The sequence below is a fragment of the Lygodium microphyllum genome, chromosome 3 (genome assembly GCF_053477565.2).
Source record: "Lygodium microphyllum isolate KBCC chromosome 3, Lygodium_microphyllum_v1.1.10, whole genome shotgun sequence".
In the NCBI taxonomy this organism is placed as follows: domain Eukaryota; kingdom Viridiplantae; phylum Streptophyta; class Polypodiopsida; order Schizaeales; family Lygodiaceae; genus Lygodium; species Lygodium microphyllum.
The window spans coordinates 112951213-112972579 of NC_141137.1; the positions used below are offsets into that span (position 1 = coordinate 112951213).

Genomic DNA, 21367 nt, shown 5'->3' on the forward strand with positions numbered 1-21367 from the left:
ATTATGGATTGCGTACCTATTATGAGGTGTATGGTTGTGTAGATGGGTCTTTGTGCACTAACCTAATTGTAGTACAATGTGTGCAGTTATCACAATATGTAGGAACGTGCTATGAGTCAAGTGTGTGGGAGTGTCATAATAGGTTGGGGTTGTGCACTTGATTCGTGCTCTAGGATGTAACATGTCGTGGTTAAGTATACATGTGCACAACAAGTATGCACAATGATTTCATGTAGGGTGGTGTGAAAAGTGGGCCTGGGAGGGTCGGTGTACATGTGCACATGTGCATTGTGCAAGTTCACATTGTGCATGTGCATGAGTACATGTGTAGTAGGGTAAATTAAGGTGATTATATGCAATGAACAATATGCAGTTACACTTTGATAAATACCCTAGGATGGTTGATGACATATGATGCATAAGTGTTGTAGGTGTCTTGTTCATGATGTGAGCTATAGTATGTGTTGCTTTAGCCCAATAAGTCAATGGCATGCGCATTTGGTTCATCATGGCTCTAGAAACTTCAACAATAATTTGACTTTTCCTTTCAATTATATCATTATGTTGCTATGTATATTGACACATAACTTGCCTTTTGCTTCCATGATCTCTCAAGTAATCATAAACCTAGTTAGACATATGCTCACTCCCATTATTTGATCTTAGACACTTTATCTATAACCCAAACTACTTTTCCAACCATTTCTTTGAAATCCAAAAACTTCTCAAGTGTTTGCTTGAAATATCCCTATTGCTACAGACAACTTCTTGAATCAATTTATAGCCATATTAAACATTTAATATTTAGGACCAATGTGTAGACAACTTATTGAATCAATTTATAGCCATGTTAAACATTTAATATTTAGGACCAAGGTGCAGACATAATATTCATATTATAATCATCCATAAAGCACCACTCTCTTGAAAAATACAAGCTAGATTATTATCATCACGACCATTCCTGAATGAATAACTTGACACAAATAGCAGTACTTTTTAGGAGACAAAGACAGATTGATAGAATTGGGCATATGTAACCCGATATGGGCATTGTCCTAAAACTTTTTGCATTTTAGATGATCCAAGATATGAAAAGATACAATCGTAATACATAGGACACACACCACCCTTCAAGTGAAGTCACACAACATTTCCAAGTCACTTTACATATGCTATTATGTTGATATTTACTGATGCCTACATGCATATAAGTACTAAGGTTAAGAGTGTACTTTGAGCTTCAACATGATTAGTTATGTTTACATTGCCTTGTTGACCAATGATAGGTGCCCACACTTCTAAGGCTAGTAATTCATAAAGAGTAGAGCAAGTTGCACCAATAGATTGATTGTTTGACATGGCACACTTGGCATTTGAAACCTGTATTGCTTCCATTGGTATCACCTTATTGGACATGAAGTTGATGTGTAGTTTGAATTGGAGTTTGTAGGCTATTGTATCCATACATATGTCTTGCATGGTGATGTATCCATTGTAATTGTGTCCTAACTCTTGTGGCATGTCTATGTTTAGCTCTAGTAACATTGAGCATTTGCATGCATACACCTAATATACCATCTCTACTTATAGAATGTATTGGGAGCACCATTGTTGAGCACAAATAAAATAGAAAATAATATTATAATATTAGTTATATATATATATAGTATTCAAATATTATGCAAAATTTGAAGATCCTAATCTCTCATAAAGGCAATAATGTCACTTCAAAAAGCATATTATGACATTATCAAAGAGTACATAAGTCCAAACCATTAAAAAAATTTTGAGTCTCTAGAATGAATATTTCTATTGGATGATTTATTTAAAAAAATATATGTAGAAATTATATATGCCAAATGAACATGGATTTGAGGATCAACCCATGTGGTGACTCATTTGGGTTAACATAGTAGAGAACCTATTGTTGCAAACTTTGGGGATCAACCCATGTGGTGACTCATTTGGATTAACATTGTAGAGAACCTATTGATGCAAACTTTTAAAGAGGCATCTTATACATTAAGAGCAATGCTCTACATTGTAAGCATGTTGTCATTCTTGTAAGCTATTAACTCACACACTCCATCATTTGTGTGACTAGTACTCCTCATAAGCTCTTATAGCTTGTTGTCACAATCTTCTGAAGATCCTCATGGCCAATATTTCTAAATCATTTCATAGATATCTATTATATAGCCCTTTATTTCTTTTATCTTATCTTGTATAGTTACTCCATCGCGTAGGTTCCCTTCATATCATTTTTTCAATCATCTGAAGACGATCACCGAAGTTCTTACAAAAGGATATTGAAGTACTTTGTTTTTTGATTAAACTCCTCAATTGCTTCTCAATTGCATCCAAGTGATATATAACTTTTGGGGATCCAACACTCTTGTTGTGTCCTCTGACACATTTGAGGGTATGGCAAATTGACTTCTTACTCACAAAGTCTTTCATTTTGTGAACATTCATGCATGGATTGAGAATGCACTAGACAATTCTTGGTACTACATAGATATTGCTTCTTGCATCAAAATTCTTGGTATGCTCCATGATGTGCAAAATGTTTGCTTGAATATCAATGTATATCGGTTAATCTTAAAATCTAATGAACATTGAAAAATGTCTCACTTAATTTATATGAATAATCATTGCATGAGTGCAGACCACCATGATTAGAATATGGAGTATTGGAGAGAGAGAGAGAGAGAGAGAGAGAGAGAGAGAGAGAGAGAGAGAGAGAGAGAGAGAGAGAGAGAGAGAGAGAGAGAGAGAGAGAGAGAGAGAGAGAGAGAGAGAGAGAGAGAGAGAGAGAGAGAGAGAGAGAGAGAGTGTGTGTGTGTGTGTGTGTGTGTTACTAAGGGTTAGTTTCGACTAAACTATTTAGGTTATAAGCGGGTGGGTTAGGTGTTAGGCTTAATGGGTTAGTTTTGAATAAACTAGCTATTTTTCATTAAATAATTCATGATTGGCACTTGTTATTTTGCAGCATGAAAGTAACAATTGTTTTACTTAGAATTATGTAATTTACTCTTTTGCTTTTTTTTGACTATTGTAGGCTTCAATTTAGCAAAGGCAACTATAATATTCATACGTGTGATCTAGGTAAGAATCAACATTTTCTCCTTTTCCTTATCATCAACAATAAATGAAAGTAAAGAAAAGCAAATAAAAGTGCATATCTTCTCGAAAGACGGGGGAATGTCACCTTCTCCCATCATTACAAAACAATGAAGAGACTTATGCTAGTTCTTCGACTATGTTGCTTGTAAAGTATGTTTATGAGTTTCTTTTTGTGTCATTAATTTGTTTTTATGAACTTATTAAGTCTTAAACAAAATGTGCTTTTAAAAAAATTGAAATAGAAAAATCGCCAGATCTTAGACTTTGATCAATAAAATTTTTGGTTTTGTATTTTATGTTGTTGCAAGGTGCTCTTCATCAACATAACGTGTCAAACTATACGACAAATTTCTAACCAAATTTGATTAACTCCAAAAACTTGTAAGTATTGTCTATCCAATGCATAGTTTAAAAGAAAGTTTCATTTTACTTAGATATAGTTAAATACATATTGTGGTTTCTTCAAGCGTACAAATTAAGATATAAAAGTATATTCAATCATAGATTGGTATTGTTGTGATGAATAATATACATTCTTATGCTAACAGAATACACAATAGTGATGCAATCCATGTAGATGCCAAATCGCCGGATGTCATTAAGGTCTTCTAAGAAAATGAAAACTATCAATTCTAGAAAAGCATCATTAAAACCATACACCACAAGTTGACATAATATACACAAACTTGAATTATCTTGGACAATGCAATATGCAAACATGATTAGTGCACGAACAATATTTTTAACATGTGGAGTAGTCACGATGTAGCATCAGATCACTCTCTCAGAGAGGAGTAATGGACATACGAAATAAATATAAGTTTTGACAGTCAAGCACTATCCTTAGTCTTGCATGGCGATACCAAACTAACAAAATGTATATCTATATCACTAAAAAAAAGCACTCAAAATGTATATCTATACTACTCAAAAAAAGCAGGGGCTACACGTGTCAATTTAGATCCATTTAGTTTGGAGGTTTTGTTTCTTAAGAAAGACTGGGCGCTCCATGCCTAGAGGCGGGCGCGATTTTCGCGACGAGAGCGAGTACTGGACGCGTGGCACCCCCCGCCGCGTTTCTTTGTAGGGGCTGCCACGTGGCACCCGCCCCCAACCTCCCCTTAACTAATAGTAAAGATTGCGTTAACGCATGGGGGTTTTACTTTGGACCAAGGAAAGCTAATGTTCAACGGAATCCTCATTAATTTTTCAATGGTGCGATTGTCTTATCCCCGGAGTACACAATTTAAGGAGATTCGTCAGAACCGTAGCAGCGTAGGCCAGTGAACAAGACACCGAATCTGTCTAGAAAGTCTGCATTTTCCTGACCGGCGAGGCAGAGGGCCAGGTTGAATCGGCAAATATTGGAATGCATTCCAAGACATGCGTTTTCTCAGTAGGGGCTATGGAACACATGCTTTCCCTGCATCAACAGAGGTAGCATCTTCTAATTGTCAGACGTATCACTGAGGCCAGACATGGCTGTGTGCTATAACTGCACGATGTTGTGCATTAACTATACTGACGCACAGAAGGAAGTTCGAGTAGGAGAGATTGGCAACAATCAACACTTACCAGATAATTCTTCACCATTTGCACATGGAAGGACGGATTTCTTGTGGAAGGAGTACCTCAGGGATCCTCTTGATTGGCGCTGGGGTGAAGTAAGTAAAGCTTTACTCCAGAGATCCTTTATTTGCCCGACTCAGAATTGTGCTGAATTTGATGCTCTTTCTGCATTGCATGAAAATGCACACAGGTTAACTCACAATTCTCATGCTTCATGAACAAAGGCTCCCTGTACAGTTTTGGCGGGTGCAATCCATTCCAGCAACAAGAGAAACACAGAGTGACATGTGATAAATCAACAGCGTCATTGTTATTGTCACCACCGTCATCATCATCATCATCACCGCCATTATCATCATTGTTGTCGTTGGCACCATCATTGTTGTTGTCGTTGTCAGCAGCAGCAGCAGAAGATCATGATGATGAGTGTATCAGAGTGAAGAGAAACATTAGGAGGAGTGTAAAGGCTATCCATAACAAGGCGCAGAAGGGTGAGCAGGAACTGGTTTTGCTTTTTAACAACAAAGCACAGCATAAAGTGCAGCAGGATAGTGATCGGCGTCACAAAATTGTGGCTTTATTGAAGGTTTGTGCAAAGCAAAAAGATCTGGATAGAGGTAGCAGAATACATGCTGACATTATCAAGATGGGTTTGCTTAAAAGAAATGTCTTTGTTGGTAACACTCTTGTCAGTATGTATGCTAAATGTGGTTCACTTGTAAAAGCACAAGAAGTGTTTGATGAGCTCCCATTTCAGAATGTGGTATCATGGAGTGCATTAATCTCAGGATATACACAGCATGGGCATGGTGAACAAGCATTGAGGTGTTTTGAACAAATGCGACTCAAGGGCATCTCTCCAGATGCATTTACTTTTGCTTGTGTTTTGAAAGCCTGTGGCAGCACAGGAGCTGTTGAAAAGGGCAAAGATGTGCACGATCAGATTGTTAGAGAGGGCTTGCTGGAAAAAGACATTGTCCTTGGCACCGCATTGGTAGATATGTATGCTAGATGTGGCATGCTTGCAAAAGCACAAGAAGTGTTTGACAATCTTCCAGTTCGAAATGTAGTATCATGGAATGCACTGATTGCAGGCTATGCTCAACATGAGAATACTGAACAAGCAGTGAAGTGCTTCAAGCAGATGCAGCTGGAGGGCGTTCCTCCAAATTCGGTTACTTTTCTTTGCATCTTAAAGGGCTGTGACAGCCTGGAAGCAGCCAAAGTAATCCATGCTGAGATTATCAGGCAGGGTTTATTAAAGAAGGACATTGTTGTTGGCACTGCGTTGGTAGACATGTATGCCAAATGTGGGCTGCTTGTGACAGCACAAGAAGTATTTGACATGCTTCCAGTTCGAAATGTGGTTACTTGGAGTGCGCTTATGTCAGGATATGTGCAACATGGAAAGGGTTCACAAGCTTTGAAGTGTTTTGAGAAAATGCAACTTGAGGGCATCTTGCCAGATGCAGTCACATTTGTTTGTGTGCTGAATGCCTGTGGCACCATCGGTGCTGCAGAAGAAGGCAAAAAGATTCATGCAAAGATTGTCAAAGATGGGCTACTAGAAAAACATATTGTTTTGGGCACTGCGTTAGTAGACATGTATGCCAAATGTGGCTTATTTATAAAAGCTCAAGAAGTATTTGACAAGCTTCCAGTCCAGAATCTGGTGTCATGGAACATACTTATGGCTGGATATACCCAACATGGGCATGGCAAACAAGCAGTGAAGTGTTTTGAGCAAATGCAACTGAAGGGCCTCTCTCCGGACTCAGCCTCATTTGTTAGCATCTTGAAAGCTTGTAGCAGCATAGGAGATGCAGAAAAAGGCAAAGAAATACATGCTCAGATTCATAGACAGGGTTTGCTTGAAAAAGATGTTGTTGTCGGTACTTCATTGGTAGATATGTATGCCAAATGTGGTTTGCTTCCAAAAGCACAAGAAGTGTTTGACACTCTTCCTGTTCGGAATGTGGTCTCATGGAGTGTGCTTATTGCAGGATATGTCCAGCATGGCTACTGTGAGAAAGCAGTGAAATGTTTCGATGAAATGCAGCAGCAGGGCTTTGCTCCAGATTCGGTTATCGTTGTTAATATCCTGAAAGCTTGTGGCAACATAGGAGCCACAGTAAAGGGCAAAGAAGTACATTCTCAAATTGTCAGGGAAGGGTTACTGGAAACTGATATGATTGTTGGCACAGCATTAGTACATATGTATGTCAAGTTTGGCCTGCTTACAAAAGCACAAGAAGTGTTCGACAAGCTTCTGCTAAGGGATGTAGCTTTGTGGAATGTGCTACTGGCAGGATATGCTCTCCTTGGAAAGGTTGAACACATTTTCAACTTATTTGACATGATGATAGAAGAAGGCATAATGCCAGATACCGTTACATTCACTATGGTTTTGAATGCATGCAATCACTCTGGTTTAGTTGATAAGGGCCAGATGTACTTTGAGATCATGACGACTTGCTATGGTGTTATACCAAATTTAGAGCACCACACTTGCATGGTTGATCTCTTTGCCCGGGCGGGGCACTTGGGCAAGGCAGTAGAGGTGATCAAGGAGATGCCATTTTCTGCTGATTTCACAGTGTGGCACACTTTGCTGGGTGCTTGTCAGAAATGGAGAAATTTGAAGGTTGGTAGATTGGCCTTTGACCATGCAGTTCAATTGGATGAACAGGAGGCGGTAGCATATGTTTGTATGAGTAATATCTATGCACATGCTGGCAGACAAGGTTGAAGCTTTGAGAGTGCAGAAGCAAGAATGGAAAAAGCCAAGATCCTTTTGGTTGTCTGATGCAAGCAGAGTTATGGACTGATTCTTGTGTTTTGGGGATAAAGAACCTTCAGAAAGCACAGAAATGCATTATCTTCGGTTGAATTAGAATGTGGCAAAGAAATTTCTCCAGCATTTGCACTTGTCAAGAAGCTTACCTGTTGACACAAATTTTAGTTAGAAATGATATCCACAATGTTGGACATTGTCAAGAAACATTTTTTAATGTCAGACATTGTTATTTGTGCAACCATACAGATGCAGGTTGGTCTTTATGGAACAATGCTGATTGCCAAACATGTTCTGAAGAAAAAGCAGACTTACTTTGACTGTTGTTTGCATACTCAAGTGAAATGTGAATACTGAACTTTTGTGGAAGATCGAAGTTGCTTCTGAAAAGAAATGCTTGAATAGAGATCAAGAACTCAAAAGTGTACAACAGACAGTGAAAGCAGTAGAACTCAAGGTGAAGAGAACCCAAACTGTATGCTGGTATGATACCATGGGCCTCAAATCTCCATGTCTTGAAAGGACTGAGGATGAGGTGAGCTGAAAGAGTAGTCAAGAGTCATCAATGACAGCTCCAAGAGGCTGTTGTACCTTGAATGGATCCTGAAATGCAGCACAAAGTCTCTGATGATGTTAGCAGATTGAAAACGCAGATCAGTGTGGATGATGTCAAAGCCACCTATCCAGATCAGGCTGAAAACACAGGGCGGCAGCAGGGCAGCCTGCTGGGCAGCAAAATGCAGATGACAGTTGCCTGAAAATGACCTCCAGGCTGCAAAATGCAAGGCTGAGAGTGAAGGCAACAGCAGCCGAAGACTTCTGGTGACTGGGTGGCAGCTTGATGCAGAATATCCAGGCTGATCTGATCATGGACAGCAGTTAGAGTACTTTGATAGGCAGGCAGCAGCTGGAAACTGTAAAGACAGGCTGTGGATGACGATGACAAACTCCACGAATGCCCAAATTAGGCAGGCAACAGCTGAGATCAGGTCGCCCAGCTGAAGGATTGTTGAGAACAGCAGGGGCAGCACTCTAGTAGGCTTCATGGACAGAGATATCTGCCAGATGGGGTGTAGACTGCAATTCGCATGAGGAGAGCTGATGGTAGCTGGCTGAATACTGAATGAGGGATAGGGATGCACTTACATGGACTACTATTTATTTTATAGATGGGTGGGCGTGCATTTGACCTACTGCCAAAAATAAGCCATTTAAGTTACTAAATTAGTATTAATGTGCAGCAATGTTGAGCATGTGATTGTTTGGAACAGTAGGAGGTGGTGTTTACAACAATTTCAACACCTGTCCTTGTTGTGGCAGCATGCTTGATGCAACTGATGACTATCCCAATGCAATCAAGTTGGTGCACACAGGCGGCAAAGTGCTGTTGTTTCAGTGGCAGCAACATGTGACATCAGTCTTTCCATGTTCTAGTGCAATTTCTTATCACTTCCTGCACATTTCTATTGCTGTCTGGCCTTTGCAGGCCCAGCACCATCTTATTATCTGTTTCAGCACCAAGAGGTTGCGGGTTTGTGGTCAAACAGCAGCGCATGTCAAACCAACTTCAGGTCACCTATACAGCTCCTGTTGTCAAGATCCTACCCATTTTGCAATTTGGGCATCAGTTCTTGGCCTTCCAGCCCCTAATGACATTATATGCGGCTGCATTTTGCAGTCTTCTTTCCCAGGTGACCATCAATACCCATGTATTTGCTGGTAACATCTGCATTTTGCAGATTTCTCTCTCGTTTTTTGGCGGTGCTTTTGCTGCTATCACGGCTTCATGTTTGTGCCAAAAATCAAGCTGACCATAGATGACTTTGAGATATGAAAGAGGTCCATCAAGCCCATTTTGAAGCTGCATTCACCTTGGGAGCTCATCAAAGCTACTATGCGGCTGCATTTTGCAGTCTTCTTTCCCTGGTGACCATCAACACCCATGTATTTGCTGGTAACATTTGCATTTTGCAGATGTTGGAAGGCTTGGATTGAGGAGCATATGTACTGCTCCTAGTCTTGGATAACCAAATCTAGTTGTTGCATTCGTAGTAAGCCTCGGGCATGCAATAGGTCTTTGAGTACCCATTGCGACTTGACTGTTCGTTTGCTTTGGTAGTGCTAGCTTTGCCTCCTAGGCCTATGACATCAGGTTCTGTGGTTACGAGTTGGTGCAGGCTAGCTTTTAGGTGGCTTTGGTTGTTTGGGCGCCCATTTGAGCTGTTGCTCAATGGTCCTGGATGTGTCTCCTTTGGGTTGTGGATGGTTTATCTTGGTAGGGTGGAACTAGTGATGATCCCCCTCCTTAGACCTTGCACTTGTTTCCTCTATCGATGGCACTGTAGGCTACGATAGAGTTGCATTACCCTTGCTGAAAGCTGTCACTATCTGAACATTGCCAATGGTAAGGCATAAGGACCGAAAAACGTTAAAAACGGCACTTTTGTTAATCTGTGGATTAAGAAAAGGGCCAAAGAGATTTTGCCACGTGGACAAAAATATGGTATTCTTGTCTCTTCTACTTTTGAGATAGTAGAGTTCATTTTGTGGTTCTCCCCTCTTATTTAGCCGAAATCTTCAAACCCTGACAAGTTTTGGTAGTCCCAACGGTCCCTATTAACTAATAAAAGCTGTCAAAACCTCCGACAAAGACATGACAAAGTTAAGTTAATTAAGATCATTTTAAAAATCAAGAGAATTTTCAAAGTTCTTGGCGCTGTGTCCTCATTCCATAAACTCTTGCACCATGTATAACAAGAGCGCAAATAGAGATTGGGAGCCCAAAATATTTATTATAAATGATTGGGTTACAATGCTACCATATTGCAGGGGCTCTCATAGAGTGAAAAAAACAAAACAAGGGGATATCAAATATCATTGGAAGAGATGTATCTTTGTCTTCAAAACCACGCCTCAAGGTTGCTTTGCTTTGGTGCAACATGTTTACATGGCTAGAGATATGCACTTGGCTCCACGGGAATGTTTTTTTCAGTAAGCACACTGTAAGTTTGAGTTGTTAGGTTTACGTGAGTATATGGTTTTGTTTGAAGCATATGCTAAATAATGGATTGTTGGTTGAGATATCTTTCCATCAAGAAGTTTGGAGTGGCAACCTGTGGAGAGTCTCAGTGGAACATTCCATGCCATTCATAAATAATTTGCAAACATTATTTATGCTGATCAGACCACGAGTTTTTTTCATGAAAGTGGAATTTTTGTGTTTTATGCACAATATGTGGTTCCTTCAAGAGCAGGTGTGTATGGATACCTTGAAGATCTGCAGTTACCAAGCCTCTCATCTTTGGATTAGGAGATGTCTGATGAAGCAACAATGGAGAGTTTTAAACTCAAGATTACTCAAGATTTTCAAAAGGCTATGACTCTTGGAAGGATCTCGAGAAGAGTACACTTATTGTGGTTTTTACCTTTATATGTTTTTGTAGCTTGCTTTAAAACAACATGTTTACAACGGACGAAGGTTTCATGGCTAAATAGAAAATTTTCAGAGGAAGATTTGGACAAAATTTTAGGTCTATGTTGGAAAGTCAATGAATGTGACCACAAAGGTGACTTTATAAGGTGCAATGTGTGTACTTAATCATTGGGTTTATCCTATAATATATCTCGACAATCTCTTATCATAGGTTTTGATTACAGAAGATACAAACTTAGATTGGATACTTGCATTTCTTTAGATTTAGATATTGATTGTAAGACATTGAAACTTACAGTACAAGTTACCGCACAAGAAGTAAAGGAGGTGAACATTACTTCAAAGTGGAGTTTTAAGGATGTAAGAGACACCTTGGAGTTTTTAGAGAATGTTACTTCTAGATATAAGTTCAAGGTAAATGGTGTTGTAATTGGAAAAAGAGCTGAGAGTTCTATATCATGTATGAGTTGATTGCCTCCTAGTGTTGTGAGTTTTGGACCATAAATATGCATGTATAAATAATTTTGAATCTTTCTTTTGCTTACAAATATTATTGCCAGAAACATGGAATTATACACATTGATAAGTACTGTTAAAAAAATGTTGGTATAAGCTTTGTAGTGATTCTATGAATAACAAATTGTCATTTGTGGACCAAAATGATTTCATTATATCACGAGTTACAAAATTGCAGTACAATTTAATAGGAAAGACTTGGTACAAGCTTTATAATTCTTTATGATTCTATGAACAAAAAATCATCTTTCATGGGTAAAATCAAAATGACATATCATTACATTTTGGGTTAGAATATTGCGCTACAGATGTATACACAAAGGGAATGTTACTTCAGTACAAATAGACAAACTGGTAATTATAAGGCTATTCTTTAGCTTCTCTTTGATCTTTGACTTTTCCATTCTCGGGCTGTTCTTTAGCTTCTCCATTCTTAAGACTTCTCTATTTCTTTCGAAAAGTTGCTTCATCTTCCATACTTCCATCCGACTTCCATCCGTCATCGCTAGTTTCCTCTTAGTAGGTGTCTTCCTTGGTTGCTCGAAGAACTTAATTACCTCATGCACTCTTTTCTCCTTGGGCTTTAGAGGGGATGGACTAAATTTCAATGGAGAAAGCTTAGGCATGCCCTTTATTTTGGGCCCCTTTTGTTTGGACCTTGGAGACTTCTTTTTCTTGATGGTTGCTATTTTCTTGTCTCTGTCCTTTGTTGTTGCCTATCCTTTGGAATTTTTAGCTAGGAGAGGGGAATTTGGGTCCACCGATGTAATTGGCCTATCTAAAACTAGTTCAATATACCTCTCTCGTATCCACCACATGTATGACTCAGGGTAGTCTTGTACTGTAACAAAGCACACAAGTTATTTGAAGTAGCAATAGACTTTCACTATAAAAATGATAGAGCATAGGAGACTTACATTCACCCCCTTTACATTCAATAACTTTGAATCTATTATCCTTGAAGCATTTGAAACCACTCTCCAGCCACAACTATGTATGCCATTTTGCAATGGGACCTCTTGAAGCAAAAACTTGAAAGGTCTCTAAGGATCAATAATGCTTTGAAAGCTAGTGTCCAAGTGAGTAGTAACAAGATTAACAGCACTCCACATATTAACTTATTAGCGAATACTATAAACTTTATCCAATAAAAGATAAAATAAAGAGAGTTTATTGACAATACATCTTTGATTGGCCATGGATTCCTGAAAGAGAATTCATAAAAATAACCTCTCTTGTAGGAATGTCGATATAGATTAGGCTCCAATGTCCTCTACAAACCAAAATACAAGTGAGAAATAACCTTAAAGAAAAATCATCAAGAGATAGAATGTTGAAGAAAGTACATTTTAATATATGGAAAAATCTATGATGGTTTGTGACACTATCGAAGTCCTTAAAAAACCTTGCAATATTTGAATCAGATTTTGAAAATAAATCCACAGATAGAAGTGGATCAACAAATATACCATTAGCAATATCAATGCTAATAGAAGCAACATATGCCCTGTATACAAAGTAGAGAATGAATAAGAGAATGACTGCAATATAAGGACCCTTGGAAAAATTCATTATAAATAAAGAGAAGCAAAAGATCTTACCTCAAACAACAATAAACTACTGAATCTGTTAGTTGAGCATCCTTTTTCTCAAATAGGATCTTATCCTCTGGAGAAATGCTGAGGTAGTCTTCTTTCTCAGGACTAACAGAAACATTCACGACCATTTGGCTGTACACTTTGCCCATCCTCTCGTAGTTCACTTGGCCAAGAGACAAAATCTTTCTCTGACAGATCAGATCCTCATTTTCTATTACCTCTTTCCTTTTGTCCTCCAAGACAACCTCCTGCTCACTTGCAACTCTTCTGGGATACAAATGGGTAACCCCTTTAATCTTGGATGCTAGTGGTTCTTTTCGCTTTCTCCTGGGTGGAACATTGAGGATTTCAAATGCCTTTTGATCAGTTGATGGAAGAGACTTCAAAACTTTGTCAAACCTATATCTGAGTCTGCTAACCATACTAAAGTCTTTATTTATTAATGTAATTTGATGTGCATGGGCAGCTGCAATATAAGCATCATTCATAAAATCTATTAGAAAATCCTCTGCTGCCTCTTGTAAACATAGTAGGGCAGACATCTACCATCTCTTGTTGAGGTCATCCATAGAAGCAACATAGGACAATCTATTAGATATCTCCTTGATCAATCTAAAAAATGCAGCCTTAGGAATGAGGTGACTAGTTGACTTTTGAGCTTTCCTTATCTCTGCAAAACATCTCTGCATGTAAAACCATTTTGACTTTCTCTTTTTTCTCACAGGGGCTTCTTTGGGAACCTGATGTTAAGAATCAGAGTTTGCAGCAATAGAATGTGTGCACAAGAGGGAGAAGAGAGCTCAAAGTACAAGAATGAAATTTTGCTTACTAAGTTGCTTAGAGTACAACTTGGGTACACTCTCTCACATATGATAGTGACCCATAGGCTGTTTATATAGCCCTTGCCAGCTAGGGTTAGGGTTTTCCCTGCCCCTAGGGCTATTCACACTCATCTCCCCTTATACTCCCTTGCTTACAGTGGGTTTCTATGCCCGTCTTCTAACACCCCCCCTCAATGCCAGGGTGGCATTGGATTACAAGACATGTAAGAGATTCCCCCCCTTTTTGGAATGCCTTTATAAATTAGGCTTACAAGGTTGTTTTAGGTAGATGATTTAAATAGTCAAAACAGTCGATCTTCAGATGAATTGGAGACATAGTTGGCCACCAATTCTTTGGGTATTTCAGGAGTATTGGGGCATTTACTAATGATATGCCCTATCTTCTTGCATTTGTTACATTTCATCTTCTCGGGATACTTCTTCCAGCAGTTGTTTACAAGATGTCATTTTTTCTTATAGAAAGAACATTTAGTGAGAACTGTATGAACCAATACTTGTTCATGGGAATTTGAAGTTGCTTGACTGTTGCTGCTTTCTTTGTGGTTCCTCTTTTCTTCATCCAAACAGGATTGAATGGTACTTGCCAAAGTAGGATATGGAATGTTGGTGAGAGTGGTTACAAGAGTAGGAAACACCTGTTTTACAGCTTTTAGGAGAATAGCAATAGCATCTTCTTCATGTATTGGAGCTTGTACAGAAGCAAGCTGTGTCATAAGTCCCTTCATATGAGAAATGAATTTTCCCAAATCTTCTCCTGAACGATATTCCAAGCTAAAGAATTCAATTTTAAGGAAGATTTTAGTATTTTTGCCAGTGGATCCATAGAGCTTTTCAAGCTCATCCCATTTTTCTTTAGCAGTGTTTAGTTGATCAACATGATGAATCAAGGATTCATCTAAGTGTAGCATTATGATTGCTTGAGCACGTTGGTCATCCTCTATATCAATCATATTTGCAGAGTTTACAGCTCTACTGCCTTGAATAAGAGGCCAATACCCTCTCTCCATCATTTTGTATTTTATAAGTACATGCCATGGGTGGAAATCCTTACCATCAAACTTTCAAATTTGAGGACAGACATCAGCATATGTTGTGGTCATTGGGAAGGTCTTACCACTTGTTAGGACAAGGGCAGTGTCTAGTCCCTTACAAACTTTTCACTGAATGCGGAAGCAAATTAGACAAAGTGAAGTCAAAGTTGCAATGAAGAGAAATGCTAAAAATCATATAAGTGTAATATTTCAAAGTATGACTTTGGTGGTCCTTTCTTATGTGCAAGCTTCTTCCGTGGTTTAATAGGCTTTTTAGGTTTTAATGAAGTAAACCTAGACTGGACTTCAGGCTCCTCCTTGTGGTACGACTTAGTGGATGAAGCTTGTGTTGGACACGGTTTGTCTATGATCTCAATGCTTGTTGCTGATGATTCCGAGGAGAGTATGATGATACTCATGCTATTGATGTCACTGACCAATGTACTTGAGACAAAGTCACTCATGGTATGCAATACACTTCTTGTGCATGATGGTCTATGTGTTAATTTTACACATAACCTTACAACAATATATGAAGAGGAATAAAAAACTCAATGGGTTTTAATGAATGCCCAGCAAGCAATTAACCTAATGATTTATGATTAGTGTTAAAAAAACACTATTGTCAAGCTTAGTGAAGTGTTTGAATGGAACCCGGTTGGAAGTCGGCTTCCCGATGCTTGGTGATGTCCATTGAGCATGCCCAAGAGCTTTAGACTCTGGAATAGGCTTCAGAGACTCTGCTTCAGTGATTAGAATCACTGTTAATGAAGCTCTGAGTGTAAAAATGACAAAATATCAAGCTTGGAGCTTGTTGGCTATGGCTGCCACAAAATACATAGTTAGGGTTTGGCTTGTAGCAGCCAGCAGAGGTTGAATTTCTCAGAGCCCTCTTAGCTGAGGATAGCCCACTTGGGGGGCTATCAAAGCCCTATGGTGGTGGCTGAGATTGCGCCGCCTACTGCCCGCGTTTCAGCACGAGGTAGTCGCCTACCCAGAACTGCGCCGTTTCTACAATTCACGTAATGCCATCCTTCTGCGCGCCTTATTTCACGGTCCAGGATAATAGGTAGCTGCACCTTGAGATGAATAAGAGTTCCTTAGAAGAAAGCAGAGGGAGATATGGCCTCCTTTGTCCTCCCCAAGTCCTCCAATGGAGGTAGGTTGCAGGCAACTATGGAGGAAAGAAGGATAGGATGAAGAAAATGACAGCTCATGTGCACTTAGTGATAACCGATGCCGAGGGAAACTAAGGAGATCAGAGGTGGCTCTGATACCAAGTTGAGAATCAGAGTTTGCAGCAGTAGAATGTGTGCACAAGAGGGAGAAGAGAGCTCAAAGTACAAGAATGAAATCTTGCTTACTAAGTTGCTTAGAGTACAACTTGGGTACACTCTCTCACACATGATAGTGACCCATAGGCTGTTTATATAGCCCTCGGCAGCTAGGGTTAGGGTTTCCCTGCCCTTAGGGCTATTCACACTCATCTCCCCTTATACTCCCTTGCTTACAGTGGGTTTCTATGCCCGTCTTCTAACACCTGAGAGTGAGGAGGAGCTGAGGGCTCAAACTCACCAGATAACTTGTTCTCTGAGGATTTACCTGAACAAACTTTACCAACTGGTGTAAGAGGGACAACAATTAGCTCAACAGTTAGCTCAACAGTTAGCTCAGGACCTTCTTCAGAAGATTTCTTCACCAAGACCTTCCTTGCACTTTGTTTTGTCTTGGCCATCGAGACCCACACGGTGCGATAAGGAACTTAAATATGAAGACAACTGATTCCCATCGCGTCGTAACATCGACTAGATAAAAGCCTTCAACTCCTCCTCGCTTGGCAAGAAAGGTAGGACCAACACAACACGATAGAGGGAATTTGAGTTTCTGCTTTGCCCTAATCGCTTTGTATCGGCAGATTCTAACGCAATTGAAAGCACGAGTTCTCTGCGTAGCAGTGAAGTCTGATACGATGCGATTGAGGATGTTACAAAAGAGCTGATGAATGATATCGTGCTGTTTTTGGAGATTTGAGGACCATACAACGTGATGAAGGTTCTTACTTAAACTGCTAAAGTATTCTATCACGTTGTTTCAGACAATTCAATAGCTTTCGATGTCACTAACGTTGGACGTACGGCACCTCTGTCGATCGGATACGTCAAAGCTGTCGGACAAATGGTAGTCATGACGTAAGGTGTGAAATCGCATTCGCGCCAACTGAGAAGTTCTTATATACTCGTAGGTGTGGATATCCACATGTCATGTTCTCATTGGTCGTTTGATTAGGGTTTCTAGAATATTCATTGTTCCCGCCCTCACGCCTATTTAAGGAAACCTAAATTTATTTGCGCACTTTTCTTCTCCATTTCCATGCACGTTGGACTGTCTCTGTCACCCCCTTCGTCAACCCCTGCATCACCCCCTGCGTCTCCTTGTTCATCAACGATCCCCTCTGTCACCCCCTACATCACCTGCTTTGTCAACCCCTCCGTCAACTCCTGCATCACTCCCTCTATCATCCCCCGCATCCCTCCGTCACCCCTTCCATCCATACTCCGTCACCCCCCCTCCATCTCCTTGTTCATCAATGACCCCCTCCGTCACCCCCTACATCACCTGCTCTGTCACCCCCTCCGTCACCTCCTGCATCACCCCCTCCGTCTGTACTCCGTCACCCCCCTCCATCAAGATCGTGTCGTATTCCTAGCTTGTCCTAAACACAGCGCGAGAGGTTAAATAGAAAGCTTTTGATTTTCTTCCTATCGCGTCGTATTGTTGACTCGTCCAACACTCATTTTCCTATTCTCGCGGAAATGGCGCGATATTGGTGTTTTGAGATTCCAAAAGGCTCTCATTTGCGTCGTATTGCTAGATCGTGCAATAGGAGTGAGTGAACCACTTCAAAAAGCTTATACCTTGATATTCGCATTGTCTAGGCAAGCAGTCTTGAGCTATTGAATCTCAAGAAGATGTCTGGTGTAGAGATGTCACACATGTTTGCCTCCACATCTATGAAGAGGAAAAGAGTCCTTGAGCCCACAATGACAAAGGAGTCAGTTGCCTCAGATGTTTCAATAGCATCTCATATGTTTGTGACAACTGAAGGTTCAAGCAAGGATCCAAAGAAGGGAAAGGCTTCAAAGTCTCCTGTGAGGATCCTAGGGCTGTCTCAAATTACAGATGTCATAGCCTCTGAGAAGCTTTTGGATTTTCTCATAGAAAACAATATTGACATTGGTTTCTATCCAACAGCTAGGGAGATTTTCAATCCAGGGTGGGACCTTGATCAAGTTCTCAATTTCTCAAATGAGTTTATCAAGGAAGATTTTGCAGAGTTTGAAGAGTTGGCATATCCTGTTGTTCAGTTGGATTCCAAGGAGTATGTTCACACCTAGTTGGAAGGTCAGGCACATTGAGAAGTCCTTGTTTACCAAGAAATGTGATTATCATTCTCTTGATAGATTTTATGCACATGAGTTATGTTGTTTACACCCAAAAAAATGCAAGCTTATGCTTAAGTCTACTGCATTCATTGTATTTACCCTTGTGAAATACCCTCTAAGATCTGATGAAAAGCATAAAGAAACCTCAAAATTATCTAACTGTTGCCTTCTTAAAGAGATTGTAGATGAAGTTGACATTGAGGATGAACTAGACACCCAGATGGAAGAATTAGTTGCAAAGGACCTAGGTGTTGCTGAATTCAGAGCAGGGATAGTAATTGATGAGACCACTATAGAGGTTGATGAGCCATCTGACACTCCTTCAAGCCTTATTGTTTCATCTTTGCCTACTTTTCCAATTAAAGACAAGGAGTACATATTATTGTATGATCTCCAAATTCTTTTCAATTTGAGAGAAGATTATTGCTTGGCAGCTATTGTAGAGGCATCTGTAGATGCAAAAGCCATAGTGGATGTTGAAAATGAGTCCATAGATGCATCAAATACTTTTTCCCTATGTTTAAGCAAGGTTAAAGATGCTGAGAAAGAGTTATAGGTTGCTGACAAAGAGTTTAACCAATTTCAAGAGAAGCTTGGAATCTCCAATTTCGAAAGGGAGGAGTCAGAATATGTAAAGGAGCTCAAGGATGTCAAGGAGATATCAATTAGCTTATGGAATCCAAGCAAACTTGAGAGTGATGAAAATCAAATGGTAATGCATTCTTTTGTTTTTGTGGAACCACATACATATTTTCATTTTTTTTCATTATGACTGTTGCTTTTATAGTTGGAGATTGCAGATGAGGATAATTTCTTGGGAAGAGCCAAAGGATCGAGAGTTGGTGGTAGTTTTCTAAAGGATGTTGCACTTGGGCATTATATATCGAAGATTGATCCCAATATTTTGTTGGCTTTGCATAGCACTTTCTCAGAGGAGGCCTCATGGCCAATTATTTGTGTTAAAGCACTTACAAGGATTCTTGGATACTTAGGTTTGCAGTACAATGCGCACAAAGTTATGTTTTTGGAAAAGACAGCAGCCGTCCGAATATTTGGTTATGGTCCCAGCTTCTCTACCTCTAGGGTTGGATACTTCGTGGCATACTTCGTTTGCAGTACAATGCGCACAAAGTTATGTTTTTGGAAAAGACAACAGCCGTCCGAATATTTGGTTATGGTCCCAGCTTCTCTACCTCTAGGGTTGGATACTTCGTGGCATACTCATATTATGTTTTAACAACAAACAAAACAGATATCAAATCCATAGTTGGATACAAGAGAAGAAAGTTTTTACGTTATAGAGGAAAAATGCATGAGGAGAATGAGGATGTAAAGGCTCTTAAAAGCTAGCCATGTATATAATATTTTAAAAATAGTATCGGTATTTTAGATTCCACTGCATTTATTGTGTTCTTGATCTTTGAAGTTGTCTTCGAAAAAACCAATTGAATAACTCTTGAAGGGCATTGGTTTTCGTTGCTCCTCCTCCATGTCTAGTGCTCCGAAAGAAACACATACATGCTTGGTAGTGAGATTTCTCCATACCTTGGCTATTGTAAGTTGCTAGGGGCCCTTGCTCTTCCACAAAATAAGGCGCATGAACAAGAAGAATATGCTGTGACAACCCAACAAGAAATAATTAGTTTAAATCATTAAACCTTGTTTTCAAAGCAAAAAGGTTCAAATTTATGTATATCTTACCAAGTAGAAAGTAATATACTTTTCTCCCCAAGCTTCCTTAATTACTTGAACAAGATTCACAATTGAATGTTTGTACTCTTCTGAATAATTAGATGTTATCTTCTGTTCCCTGAGAATTTTTAAAAATATGTCAAGGTTTCTCCAAACCTCCATTCATAGGAATGCAATTTGTGGTGTGCTAGCCACATTTGTTGTGATTGCACACAACTCTCTCCAGCACTCCCACAATGCATTCATTTGTTTACCAGTATGATTTCTTAGAAATCGTCTAGCTTTTGCACCCCCCATCGAGACATCTGCTAAGATCTCTCTTGTTTTCCCTGAGGCTATTGGATCCTTTCTTAGGTGAACTTGATCTCCACGAAAACCCATTTTTGACAGCAAAGCCTTACATTTATCAATGCAGTCATCTGACAAAGATACTGGTTTTATTGAATATGCATAGTCAAGATGCAATCTAAGCAACTTATCAATTATTCTAATCTTTTCATGTAATGTACAAATATGAACGTTCCTGAGAGAGATTAAGAGAATAGGATCCCACAAGTCATCTACGTTTTTGAACTTGCTCAAATCTATAAAGTTTCGAGTCAGGGCTCTTCTTGCTGGCCACAAAGTACTCCATTCTTTGGATCCCAAGCTCTCCATGCAATAAATACAAGGATATTTTGCATTGGCCCCATTACTTAATCCAAGCATACATTTGATACTTTTTAAGTTAGCACTCATATGCCATTCAACATTAAAACTACCAACACCATTGACTATCAACATTTCACCTTCACTTTGAGACTTTATAATATTAGGAATACCTGTATGAGAGAATAACCATTTCAAGACTTCATGACTTTCAGTTGGTACTTGGGCCGCACCAATCCACCAAAGCTCCATCTCGGATTGTATCTTAAACTATTGTTCTTACCCCCTACCAGTAATGTAATCCAATGCCCTATTCATGATACAGATGCTGACTCTTTCTATCTTTTGTCCCTTTTGAATCTGTGCTTCATCCAATTTTAGTGGGAACTTCAAAATACCACCACATTCTTGGACAATAAATTTATACATATGAACCATTGCAATCTGGACTCTTTTAAGATCAATCCAAATATTATTAAATGTGTTGTATTCAAAGAAGGCCTTTGTTTTATGTTTTTCATAGGGCATAGATCTTTCTATATGAATATACTCTCCAAAAACATCTGGAATCCTACGATTCATAGCTGTCCTAGCAATTGAAACTGCATGGACTCTTTTAAGATCAATCCAAATATTATTAAATGTGTTGTATTCAAAAGAAGGCCTTTGTTT

General features: G+C 39.3%; 1 pseudogene across 1 annotated transcript; it reads left to right on the forward strand.

Annotated features, from left to right (window-relative positions):
* Nucleotides 1-4323: 4323 nt before the first annotated feature.
* LOC148038775 (pentatricopeptide repeat-containing protein At5g27110-like) lies at nucleotides 4324-10239 on the forward strand (annotated as a pseudogene). Its single transcript, XR_015690317.1, has 2 exons — nucleotides 4324-4793; nucleotides 4889-10239. The product of XR_015690317.1 is annotated as a pentatricopeptide repeat-containing protein At5g27110-like (transcript).
* The last annotated feature ends 11128 nt before the right edge of the window (nucleotides 10240-21367 follow it).